Here is a 9,488-nt window from a genome sequence, read left to right on the forward strand (position 1 = left end):
ACGGTGCCAGACCCACATACTTTGTTAAATGATTTAAAACCGCAACAGAAGTATTTCTCTGTGGTAGATATCAGCAATGCTTTCTTTTCAATACCTATACATCCTGATAGTCAATATTGGTTTGCATTTACATTTCAGGGTAAAAGGTTTACCTATACTCGACTACCACAGGGATATTGTGAGAGCCCAACAATATTTGCACAAGAAATGGCTAGCAACCTGGCAGGGTTTACCCCACCAGGAGGTAGTCAAATTCTACTTTATGTAGATGACGTCTTGCTAGCAGCCCCCACCCAGCAACAATGCAGGGAGGATACTGTAGAATTATTGAAATTTTTAGCAACACAAGGACACAAAGTAAACAAAAGTAAGTTAGAACTTTGGAAAAAACAAGTTAGATACCTAGGATATGTAATATCCAATGAAGGTAGAATACTAGACGAGGAAAGAAAAACAGCAATTTTGCAAGCACCCAAACCAGCAACCAAGAAGGAAATGATGTCTTTCTTGGGTACAACTAATTTCTGTCGGAGCTGGATACCAAATTATGCTTTGGAATCTGCTCCACTGACTGACTTGATATATAAGACACCAATGGCAGCACAAGATATTTTACAATGGACACCTGAAGCAGAAACGGCTTTCTGCAGGTTGAAGCAGTTGATAGCTTCTTCATTAGTTTTAGGACTTCCGAATTATCACAAACGGTTCTTTCAGACCGTAGATTGCAAGCAAGAATATATGATGTCAGTATTGACGCAACAACATGGGGACAAGCAACGCCCCATAGCCTACTATTCATCGCAGTTAGACCCAGTGGCGCGATCTTTGCCTCACTGTGTACAAGCAGTAGTTGCAGCTGCAATGGCAGTACAGGCTTCAGCCTCAGTGGTGTTATTCCACCCTCTCACATTGAGAGTGCCTCATGCAGTTGCAATAATTTTACTGCAAGAAAAAGTGGCATACCTTTCTCCTGCTAGACACCTTTCATGTATGACTATACTGCTGAGCCAACCTCATATGACAATTGAACGACGTACGACATTAAATCCATCAACATTACTACCAACTCCTGTGGATGGCACACCACACAGCTGCCTGCAGGAAATTGAACAGTTAGCTTTACCTAGACAAGATCTCACAGATATGCCCTTGGATAATGCCGAGGTGACATATTACGTGGACGGCTCATGCAGAAGGGGTCCTACAGGAAAGAATCTAGTAGGGTATGCAGTAGTTACAGACACTGAAATTCTAGAAGCCCAATCCTTACCACATAACTTATCTGCACAAGCAGCAGAATTGATAGCTTTGACGCGGGCATGTACTTTAGCAAAAAACAAGTGTGTAAACATATATACTGATAGTCAGTATGCTTTTTCTACAGTACATGTATTTGCGCAACAATGGAAAAATAGAGGAATGATAACATCTAGTGGAAAACCTATTAATCATGTACAATTTATTTTGGAGTTATTAGAATCTATTCAGTTACCTACCAAAATAGCTATTTGTAAATGTGTAGCTCATACAAAACAACAGGATAAGATTTCGAAAGGTAATGCACGAGCTGATGCAGCTGCAAAGCAAGCAGCCTCAGACTCAGAAACTTTACTTTTGAATGAGGAATTACAACCCTCTGAGATTTTAGATTTAGACATGTTAAAAACAATGCAGACACTTACTACAAAAGCAGAAAAACAAAAATGGGTAAAACGAGGTGCAATTCTTGAGAATGGACTGTACATTTCCAAGGAGAGAAAACCGATATTGCCGTCTAATTTAGATATGCAGCTTTGTTGAGCCATGGGCAGTGCCATGTCTCAACAGGGGGGATGGTACAGTTAGTAAACCGAATATTCCAAACATACGGATTCACAAACTACACAAAAAACTTTTGTGCAGCTTGTCATACTAGTAACAAGCACCATGCACAAGGGGCATTTAAAACCAAGCAAGGAAGTTTTCCTATACCACCATATCCATTCCATACTATTTGTATGGATTTCATAGAATTGAGTAAGTGTGAAGGGAAGAAATACTGTTTAGTTATTGTACACATGTTTTCCAAATGGGTTGAAGCTTTTCCAAACAAAAACCCAGATGCAGCAACAGTGACGAAAGTCCTGATAAAAGAAGTAATCCCTAGATTTGGCATTCCGGAAAGGATTTATAGTGACAACGGCACACATTTCGTGAACCAGACAATTCAGCAACTTGGGAGATTGCTTGGTATCTCCTTAAAGAACCATTGTGCCTACCACCCACAGTCAGCAGGACTGGTGGAAAGGTACAATGGTACCCTCAAGAATAAACTAAGGAAGTTAGTTGAGGAGGCCCAAAAGAATTGGATGCACTGTCTGCCTTTGGCACTGCTGAGCATGAGAACGGTTCCAAATGTGAAGGGTTTGACTCCCTTTGAAATGATTTTTGGGAGAGCATATTATGTGCCTCAGTGGAAAGCTCTCATGCCTGCAGAACAAGAGGCTGACAGTTCATTAGCTAGTTATATGAGGAAACTGTTAACAAATAAATTTGTTTTGCAGTTTAACTCTTTTTCAGATAAGGAACAGAACAGACCGGTAGAAGCAGTCTTGGCCCCAGTCGTCGGTGTGGCTGAAAGTGATGAAAAGGAAGAATTGGGCGAGTCCAAAGTGGGAAGGACCGTACCAGGTTCTGTTGGCAACGTCTACTGCAGTCAGAGTGGCCGAGAGGACGTCCTGGGTTCATTTGACACACTGCAAACCGGTAAAGAACTTTCAACTTGATAAAAACTTTGTGACTGATACACAACCAGACCAAGATGGCCAAAAACAAAGCGAATAGAAATTTAGATCAACCCCAGAGATGTTGCATAATCATTTTGTTGAGTATACATTTATTGACTGTAATTGTGACAATTTTCCTCTTGTTGTGGTTTATCCTACACACAACCACACAAGTGAAAGTGGGAAGGCGTGACGAAATGTCTATAGACTGGCATCCAAATTTTAACACATACCTAGCCATGAAGCGTGTATATGCAGAGACTATGAACATTTCAAATTGTTGGGTTTGTACAGCTATACCAACAGCATATGGAGGACTGATAATATCTGCTGTCCCTTTGGGGATAAATGAGACTTGGGAGAATTTACTCTTCGATACAGGAACTGTAAGATCACAGGACAAAACAGCTTTATTTTTACCTGTCACACAAAAAGGAATTGTATGTTTTTATAAAAATGATACTCTCCAGGTGGGCTGGAGCAATTGTAATATAACCATATCTTACCAATGTTATATTAAGAATAGTAATGGCAATACTTTTTGCAATACTAATTATGACTCGTATTTGAACTCATTGAAAACAACCATGAATGACATTCGCAAGAATCCTGTTTTGTTTGAACAATTGTCAGTTATAGATCAGAAAATGTTTCATGCAGGGCTAATGCGTATTAGTACTAAAGTAGAAAACTGTTATTTTATTTGTGGAAAAAAGGCATATAAATGGTTACCTGAGAATTGGTCTGGCAGTTGTTTTTTGGGTTATTTGGTTCCGGCAATAAGACATACTGCATAATTACCTTTGGGTAAGATACGAAACGTGAGAGAAGCAGCCCGAAAACCCGAAGGTCCAGTTGAAAAACCTGTGAATCCAGTTGGAAAGATCGAAGCTGGCTGGAAAAATCACAATACCGTGAAAGCCAAAAGCAAATTAACTCATATGGACTTGAGTGACAGTGTTATATCTGGGGCAGGAATATTCCCAGCCTATGGAGCAGTCAAATCGATCTGGGAGCTGAGGAAGTTGTCGAAACTTCTCGAAGTAATGAGTAATGCAACTTTTTCTGCCCTAGAACTGGTGACTGATGAACTGAATGCAATGAGAACTGTTGTGCTACAAAATCGAATGGCTCTTGACTTCACCCTAGCGGCGAGAGGTGGTACGTGCGCGCTTATCAAAGAAGAATGCTGTGTGTATATACCAGATAACAGGCATGAAATTAATAATCACCTAGAGGTAATTCAGCAAGTATCAGCCATTACTGAACCAGGCCCAAACCCACTGACGGACTTTTTCCAGAATCTATTTGGGGAGTGGGGTTCCATCCTAATGAATATTCTGATTGCCATTTGTGTGGGTATACTCCTAATAGGAGCATGTGTTTGCTGTGGAATTCCCTGCATGAAAAGATTAATCAAAGATTTTATTGATGTATCTGTTACTGAAACTTTGTACCAAGATACTGAGATTGAAAAATTGATCTCAGATGACATTTTTTCTGAAGTATAGATTGAATGAGTCACCTAGCTGAAAATCCCAAGTGGAAGAAGTTGGGAGATTAAATGACACTATGCATACTTCAAAATAGAATAAAAAGTATTAATAGGGGGGAAAATGTTAGAAAAATGTGTATTTGAATATATGAGAAATGCTAGTTTAAAAGCAAAGTAGTATATAATGCATTTTATTCTATTAATCATATAACAGAAAGGATTAATTCATGTTTAAATGTAAGTAGTTTTGAAACTGCAGTGTGGCTTGAAGCAAGCTGACCTTTGACCCTGGCAGATGCTAGCTTAGCAAGTTTTAATGTTTATGCTTTTTATAAGTGATTATCTGCTGGGTCAGGAAATTAAATGTGTGAAATAATGAAATCTTCTGCTCTTTCCTGCTGGGATGATTTGGCCTTGTATATGTGTTACTGAGATAGCATGCAGCTGGTGGGAAAGTGTAACAGTGAACAAAGATGTTTATTAAAAGACTGAATCTGCTATTGTATTCGAACTGATATGAAACCTCGAAGAAGTAACTTTACAGAAAGACATTATGTCTGACCAGGTGGATAGCAAGGCCGTATTGTTACCAGAGGAAAACTTTTTTTAAAATATACAGCATCAGCAGTGTTTATGAATAGAGGACTGTAAGCTAAAGTGATGTAGATGCCCTGTGACATACCACGTCAGTAAGGTGGGCACAGCTTGAATGTTAAACCTATATAAAATTGTGTGCTTCCTGTTTCATGTTAGACAAAATTCTGTACTTGTACGTTTTTTGCCTCCTGGTGTACACTAGTAAACTTTTGAATCTGAACCTCCTGTATATTGAATTCTTAATTTTATTTAACACTAACCCAGGGAGCTGATGCAGGAGACAGTGATGACATTTCTGATGGTGAGGACTAGATTCTCACTGTTATCATGCTGGACGTGGGTGCATCTTCAATGTCCCCAATCATGGTATCTGCAGAAGCATTCATAATTTGCACTACTTACTTGACCCTCTCATTTCTAAGCATCTTTCCCAAAATGATTCTCTCTCCCAAAAAAAAAAAAAAAAAAAAAAGGTCACCTGTCACACACAAAAAAATTAAAAATTACACCCCATATATGGTTGTCCAGTTTGCCTATGTGCCATCCTGAAAAAATTGTTTTGGTCCAGTTGCCCATACAACATTATTCCATTGTTGTCACCCATCAATGGTCTGTTGACTCTGCAAATTCATTAAACTGTGTTACAATGCCTTTGTCAACAATTGTTGAGATAATTACCCTGTTTTTAGCCTGATATTTTGGCATAGTGTCATGGGTTTGTTTACAGTGGTATGTCAGTTAATTAGTTCATGACATTTCATTATCCTATCAAATATTTACTTGCAAATGTCTGTTTTTTTCACTACATGTAACACATTTTTTTAACATAACATTGGAATAATGCAGGAAGACATTGCAGCCCCAACAGGGAGATGTCAGAAACCAACCTTATCCTGGTTAGTTATTCATGTTTACAGCACTCCACACCCTTAGTTGTACCTAGAGCAAACAGTTTATTGTACAGAGCATGGCATATTAATAATGATTTCATAAGTAAGACTAAAACATTATGCACATGTTCCTATATGTCATTCAAAACATGTTTTGATATTTGTCTCTGTATCTGTCTCTAACACTTTCTGTTCACCCTTCCTTCTTCAATAACTTTTAAGTGTGTTTCAACAGTATTGTTTTTATGCTGTCAATTTGTGGCATAATGAGCTAATGTTCAAATATGTAGAAAGATTTTTGAATAATTTCAAGATTTCTATTCCAATGATTAGGTCATTGTCAATGAGTTGTTTTGGTTGAGTAATTAAGGTGTAAATGTTGGCTACTTATTACTGTGAGCCACCATTATCCTTCTTCAGTGATAAACTACTGTCTCCCTGTCACCCTTACAATGTACAGTATCTTCTCCCTTCTGTGTCATTATTCTCCCACCTCTCTATTTGCCCACTGTCTGGCACCAGGTAACAAATGCAACTAAGGCAAAATATAAGTACAAAGCTTATGGCAAAATCTTTGGCTTTGATTGCCTTCATTCACAGTACTCTATCTCACTTTGTATCACTGTGCTAAGCTATGTTTATTTAGTTTAATGTAATTTTAAACATGATTAAGAGCAGAATGTATGGATTACAGTGGTCATTTTGGTAAGAAAGATGATTACATGCATTCACATTTGCTGAAATCTGCTATCAAATATTGGCTTTCACAAATATTAATTTCTAAGTGTTTTGCTAAGATAATACTTAGGTCAAAATGCTTTTCTTGACTTGCTTAAAATGTTCAAATTCATACTGATGACAGCAAATTTCATGATGTTTTGTCTAACTAATAATGTCTGTAAATATTGGCTAAACCTTTTCTTCATGTATTGTTATCCTGCTGCTACAGTAATCTGTCTGGTAACTATTGTGAAGGATTTCTTGTATAGATCTTTGTACAGAAGTCAGCAAAGAGCAATCAACAGTACTGCTAATTACCATTGTAACTTCAACCCTTCAAGATATGATTAAACATGCACTAACACTTTGCCATCAGAAGCACAAATCAGCTCAATGGCATTACACTCAAACAGTACAAGAGAAAAAAAAAGAGGAGATCAAAGTATTATACTTTTCTGTTACACAATGTTAATATGTCTGTATTACTGTTGACAATGTTAATATGTCTGTATTACTGTTGACAATGTTAATATGTCTGTATTACTGTTACACAATGTTAATATGTCTGTATTACTGTTACACAATGTTAATGTGTCTGTATTACTGTTGACAATGTTAATATGTCTGTATTACTGTTGACAATGTTAATATGTCTGTATTACTGTTGCCCAAAGATAATCATGATTTATGAATGATGTTGACTCACTTATTTTAATTCCTGTAAAGTAATATATCTGTTCTACAGTGTTAAAACTTGCACTGTGTTACCAGTTTAGTTAACCTAGCCTCATTAAACTCATTACTGTCATTTTGGAAAGCACTGTCATATGTATGACTTGCTTATTTGTCATGCCAATGCACATAGTGCAGGTATGAGATAATACAAGTGTTCAATCTTGCAGAGATTAAGTCACTGAAAGTTTCATTAATAAAACAGTCGTGTCCAACAGTCAATGTGTATTGCATCCCAGTATGAGGACCATGTTAATCTCCCTCACAGTAACACAATGTACAGTAAGGACAGTATGTACATTTTATTATACAATCGTGTCATTACATGTTACAGCCACAGTTATGTTACATTGTCTTGTGCACACATATACATTTGTTGCATGACCTATGATAAACAGTATCATCTCTTCAAAGGATTTTTTACAAATATTCCACTGTCCAGTTTCAGATAAGTTTTGTCCATCTTCTCCTGTGGTGCTTGTGACTAGTTGATTGTGTAACTTGGATAGAAGAAGATTCAATACCCAACATGGAAGACTGTTGTGTGCATGTTTCATAACTTAGGTTCATAGGTTCATAGGCTGATACTAGGATATCTGCCCTAGGGCATTTATAAGCCTAGCCAGAGTGTGTTTGGCTTTCGCCACCCTTTTAGATTTGTAAACTGTGCCTATGAATAATGTGCCTATGAATAGTAGGTCACAGAATATAGTCCGTTTACGGTTTGTTTATTTTGCCTCTGTCTAGCAGGGACCCAGAAGAGATCCCAGGGGTATACTTTCGATCTCCCATCCACTCGTTAAGATTTCTCTTGAAGAGGGTCAGTGAGGGGCTCTGCCTAACCTGGATTGAAATTTTGTTCCAGAGTGGTGGGAGTCTCTGGGATATGAATCTGTCCCTCCAGCATGTCCTATTTATTTCTGTGCTCAGGTTTAAGTCTCTAGAATGTGTAGCTCTAAGGGATTTGGATTTCTTGAGGTGGAGCATGCCCATTAATTCTGGTTTGGACATGGCTTTATATGTCAGGCACAGATCGCCTCTGAGTAGGTGGTAAGCAACTGAGTAGAGCTGGAGTTTCTTTAGCCTAACTGCATAGGGCATCTGTTTGAGTCCCTTTATCCTCTTGGTGAGGTACTTTTGGGGTCTTTCCAGTTGCTGCAGGTGTCGGGTAAGGTACATCCCGAATGGGGCATTGTACTCAATTATGGGTCTGATGAGTGATGAATAGAGTGGCACAATGACCTCTCTTGATCTAGATGTGAAACCTTTCGTGATGAGGTGGGCTATATAGAAGGTTTTTCTAACCACTTTGGCAACGTGATTGTCAAAGGAGAGATTACTATCTACTTGGGTCTCCAAATCCCTAATTACTTCCTCTGTACTTAATGTGTTACCTCCTATGTGGTAGTCTGTGGGCACTTTGTTTTTCCCAAAGGGGATGACTATGCATTTTTTAGCATTTAGCTTCAGGCCATGACTTTGGCACCAGTTATCTGTCTCTGTGAGACCCTTCTGGAGTATGCTTGTGTCAGCTGGAGAGTCTATTATGGCACCCAGTTTGCAGTCATCTGCGAACTTGGTCAGCCATAGTCCTCCCGTGTTTGCCTGTACCTCAGAGAAATAAATACCGAACAAGAGAAGTCCCGGGACTGAACCTTGTGGAACTCCACTTGTAACTGGTTTAGAGTCTGACAAGGCACCTGCAATTCTGACTATGTAGGTTCTATCCCTGAGCCAGTTTGCAACCCATCTTGTGACATAGGAGTTGATATTTAAGCTAGTGAGCTTATTTATGATACCTGAGTGGGGTATTGTGTCGAAGGCTTTTGCAAGGTCCAGGTAGGCTATGTGGACTACTCTCCCTTCATCTATGGCCCTGGTAACTGTTTCAAAGAAGTTGACCAGGTTCAAGAGGCAAGATCTGCCCTTAACAAAGCCGAACTGGGTAGGATCCAGTGTCTGAAGGTTTCCGATATCATTGTTTATGAGTTCCATGATGACACGCTCCATAGCCTTGCAGACCAGGCTTGTCGGGCTTATAGGGCGATAGTTTCCTGGGTCCGTTGTGGCACCTTCCTTGTGGAGCGGGACCACCGTTGCTGTACGCCATTCCTTGGGTACATATCCTGTGGTAAGGCTGAGCTTGAACAGTGACTTAATGTGAGGGTTAAGTTCATCTTGTAGCTCGTGTAAGACGAGTACTAGGCTAGCTGCCCTTGTGAGACATTTTAAGTCTATCCAAGTTCCCTCAAAGGTAAGAAACAAATCATGTAGCTAGTGCTTGTG

This window comes from Protopterus annectens, chromosome 4.part0, assembly GCF_019279795.1.
Source record: "Protopterus annectens isolate FY-2018-M chromosome 4.part0, PAN1.0, whole genome shotgun sequence".
NCBI lineage: Eukaryota > Metazoa > Chordata > Ceratodontiformes > Protopteridae > Protopterus > Protopterus annectens.